A 4,592-nucleotide genomic window follows, 5' to 3' on the forward strand; every position below is an offset into this window, starting at 1 on the left:
CTCTGCAATAATCCAAAGACATCTGGAGGTTCTTTGTGTCAAAGCTATGAAAACCTGGCTGAGGAGAACGATTATGAGGAGAGTGCGGACCAGCAGCCTGACTACGTCACAGTGGAGGATGAGGAAGCAGCTCCGGCAGCAGACAACACCTCTGAGGAGGACTATGATGACATTGGGAGTGAGAATGAGGAGGATTATGATGATGTGGCTTAAGACTGCATGAGACGAGGACAATTAGTGATTCTTCTTAACCCTGCTGAGCTGAGATTTCTATTCTGTTCAGTTTATTTATATAGCACCAAATCACAACAGAAGTTGTCTCAGGGCATCGAACAGAAACATTCATAAAAGCCAATTAGTAAAAGTTCTCTATAAGGAAGGAAGCCAGCAGACTTGTTGAATCTTCGCTTCATCACAGTCTCCCGTCCTGAGCAAGCAGAAAGGCAACAGTGGAAAGAAAAACTCCCTTTTAGCAGGAAGAAACCTCCAGCAGAACCAGGCTCAGGACAAGAGGCCATCTGCTTCGACCGACTGGGTTTGAGAGGAACAGAAGACTTCCTTCAGCACTAAACAATTTTGTTAGTTTTCCTCAATGAAGACAAGACAAGATAAAACTTTATTGATCCCGCAGGAAATTGTTGTGCCAGAGTTTCAATACAAAGACACATACACAAGAAATCACCGATGGGAACTCAGTCTGCTGCGTGGCGTTAGGGCATGCAGTACCCTAAAAAATGAATCAATGGTTTGTCAAAATACAGTGACATTATACAGTTTATTCAAACTTTACCCTTATTTTGGAGAAATTATTTTAATTTTTCTTAATAAATACAGAAAGACTGATATAGAGGATCATGTTCCTTCAGCAGTCTTCACTTATTAATGTAAACTTTAAATCATTTTCTGTTATCAATGAGATATTGATAGTGCAGGGACAAATCCACAAGTAAAATGTAAATACTTGTAAATAAAAATACACAAGAATTTTTCTTTTCTGTGTTGAAGTTTTTCTTTTAGTCTTGTTTATCAAGTAATGTTTGCCTTTTGAATCTGTTCCAAAATAGAGGAATTTTGGTAAAATTATAGTAATAAAACTGATAAGAGATTCTTTGTTCGTCATTGAGTTTCAAAAATCCCCCGTCCTTCATTTAATGTGACCAGTTGTATAAAAACCAGTGATATTTTCATCCACCTTTAAGATTAGTGGTTCAATGTCTGGAACCTGTCTGTGTTCTCAGTATGTGACACAGAATCATTTTACCCTATTGTAAATATTTAGGATGTCGTTGTAAATTCACGTCTGCTTATATCATAAAACTAAAACTATCTCCTGCCTTCTCACATCGTTGCCAGCAGAACCTGGTGTGTGGGAACTGTCAGGTTGTACTTTTGGAACCAGAGTCTGAGCACTAAGATGTAGGGATTTAAGCCCCACCCACCTCCCTTCACACAATCACTGTGTCACATGACCTTTCTTTTCAGCAAAAAATAACCAATTACAGCTAAGCCTATTAGACATGATATTTCAACTTACAGCAGCAAGGTAATGATGGTGTTAATTGAATTAACCCCTAAAAAAAACTTATCCAAGGTTGTTGTTTTTTTGTTTTTGTTTTTTACCAACAACAACTTAAAGTTGCTGCCTTGATTCTCTCATTTTTATTGTTCCTAATAGACTAACATGACTCTGCAATATTGCATGAGCATCGGGGGCAGTTCCCCTGGATAGGTAGACTGGGGTGGTGGTCCCCCTATTCAAAAAGGGAGACTGTAGAGTGTGTTCCAACTACAGGGGGATTGCACTCTTAAACCTCCCTGGTAAGATCTATTCAGAGGTTCTGGAGAGGAGGGTCCGTTGGATAGTCAAACCTCGGAGTCCCTGTACGACCGGTGTCAGAGCTTGGTCCCCATGCCGGCAGTAGGCAGTAAGTCGCACTTGTTCCCGGTGAGAGTTGGACTCCGCCAAGGTTGCCCTTTGTCACGCTTCTGTTCATAACTTTTATGGACAGAATTTCTAGGCACAGCCAAGGTGTTGAGGGGATCCGTTTTGGTGGCCTTTGGAACACATCTCTGCTTTTTGCAGATGATGTGGTCCTATTGGCTTCATCAGGTCGTGATCTACAGCTTTCGCTGGAGCGGTTCACAGCCGAATGTGATGCAGCCGGGATAAGGATCAGTTCCTCCAAATCCGAGGCCATGGTCTTGAGCTGGAAAAGGGTAGAGTGCCCTCTCTGGGTTGGTGGGAGGTCCTGCCCCAAGTGAAGGAGTTCAAGTATCTTGAGGTCTTGTTCACGAATGAGAGAAAAATGGAGCGAGAGATCAATAGGCGGATAGGTGCGGCATCTGCAGTGAAGCGGGCGTTGTACTGGTCTGTCATGGTGAAGAGAGAGCTGAGTCCAAAGGCGAAGCTCTCAATTTACCGGTCAATCTACGTTCCTACCATCATCTATGGTCATGAGCTTTGGGTTGTGACCGAAAGAGTGAGATCACGATACAGGCAGTCGAAATTAGTTTTCTCCGCAGGGTGTCTGGACTCTCCCTTAAAGACAGGGTGAGAAGCGCGGTCATCTGCGAGGGACTCAGAATAGAGCCGCTGCTTTTCCATGTCGAGAGGAGCCAGTTGAGGTGGCTTGAGCATCTGGTTAGGATGTCTCCTGTACGCATTCCTGGTGAGGTGTTCCGGACCCGTCACACCAAGAGGAGACCCAGCGGAAGACCCAGGACACGCTGGAGGGATTATGTTCCTTGGCTGACCTGGGAATGCCTTGGGATTACCCCAGAGTAGCTGGCCCAAGTGGCTGGGGAGAGGGAAGTCTTGGCCTCCCTACTTAGGCTGCTACCGCCATGACCAGACCTCGGATAAGCAGAAGAAAATGGCTGGATAGACTAATGTTTGAAATCCTGGGGACTCCACCAGTCAGAAACGTTTAGGGTTTCCCTGTGTCACAATTGGTAGGAGATCTAGAACCGAGAATGCAGACAGTAACAAAAAATAACTTATTTGTCATCAAAAACAAACAAAAAGCTGATGTGGCAGCAAAAACGTACAGACTGGAGCAAAATCACAAGAGAGATGAAGAGAACGAAGGACAATGTGACTGTGGTATGAAAGCCAGTGATACTCTGCTGAGGATGAAGGAGATGTTCACTGAATTTATGGACTTAGGTTACGGTAAACAAAAGAGTGACTACAGCTGTGATTTACAAGTAATCAGGAGCAGGTGAGGTGCGGGACACGGGAAAGCAAAAAGACAAAGAGGAGACAAATGGATACAGTTAGAGAGCTGGAGTGAGGAATCACAGGACAGAGTGAGATGGAAGAAGATGCCTGTGGCGACCCCTGAAGAGGGACACTGAGGAAAACACAAATAAAACACAGGCATCACAAAACAGAAATAAACCCTATCATAAAACACAAAAGACTACAAGCAAAACTAACAAAAACACAGATCCTGATACCGCACAACCTTGGAATATCACGAATGAACTAGTTTTAAACCCAGAATAAGCAAACTGACAGAGAGGACTCAACACTTGATTGACAAGGTAAGTACAGTTTATTGTGGAATGGAGATATTTACACAAGGGACTAGTAGAGGAGCTTTGAGAGTCCAGAGGGGTGGAGTTCAGGTGAGTGATCGTAGGGCGGAAACCAGAAGAGCAGCTTCAGTGTCGACAGGTGGGATTGATCTCAGGCTGTTCCAAGGACTCAAGAGGTAAGCGGTTCCTGACAGACTGAAGGAGACTTGAGGAAGGTGAGTATTCACAGGAGAGGAGAAACCACTGGAGCAGGTCTTGACAAAAGCACAAGGGCAAACACTGGCTAGTGTTCTCAAGGAATTAAGTTACTTGTTTTTCATTCAACCTTTATTTAGACAGATAAGTCACATTGAGCCTAGAAGACTCATTTACAAGTGAGATCTGTTTAGACAGACAAAAAGTAGTGAAACTGGACACATGTAGGAATTTTGTAGTAGTGGCTGTCACAAGTACCCAAGAGCTTCAATGATCCAGCGTCGAGCTGCTGTCCCACAGGAGCTTACAGCAGTCCTCCATCAACACAGTATCAGGAACAGGTGTGATGGGGTTGTCTCCACCCAGCCACTCAGGAGCTGCAGAAGCCAGGTAAGGCACAGAATCTCCACATGAAAGTTTCAGGAAACTTCAAATGCATTCCCTCCCTACCAGGGACATGTTGGGTGGTAGATTTCTACCCTGTAATCTGTTTTAACCCTTGCAGTAGAAATGGAGACGGTAAAAACCTACCACTGAAAACTAGCTTGGCCCTGAAAAAGGGTTCCTGCAGTGGAAACGTGTCTGTAGAAATGACGCCTGGATTAGACTAGAACCTGGACTTTCTGACGAAAAATGGGCTATACCTTCATGGATCAAAGCAGATAACACTGTTGGAATGATTTACACACAAGTCCAATGAAAGGAACTTTATGGTAAAACCCATATGTCCATCCATCCATTTTCTTTTACCTGCTTTTCCATTCAGGGATCTTGTGCCTATTTCCAGTGGTCATTATGTGAGAGGCGAGGTACACCCTGGGCAGGTCTCAAGTTCATGACAGGAACTTCCAAACCCA

The sequence above is a fragment of the Nematolebias whitei genome, chromosome 14, assembly GCF_014905685.2.
Source record: "Nematolebias whitei isolate Nwh7 chromosome 14, NemWhi1, whole genome shotgun sequence".
Classification (NCBI taxonomy): domain Eukaryota; kingdom Metazoa; phylum Chordata; class Actinopteri; order Cyprinodontiformes; family Rivulidae; genus Nematolebias; species Nematolebias whitei.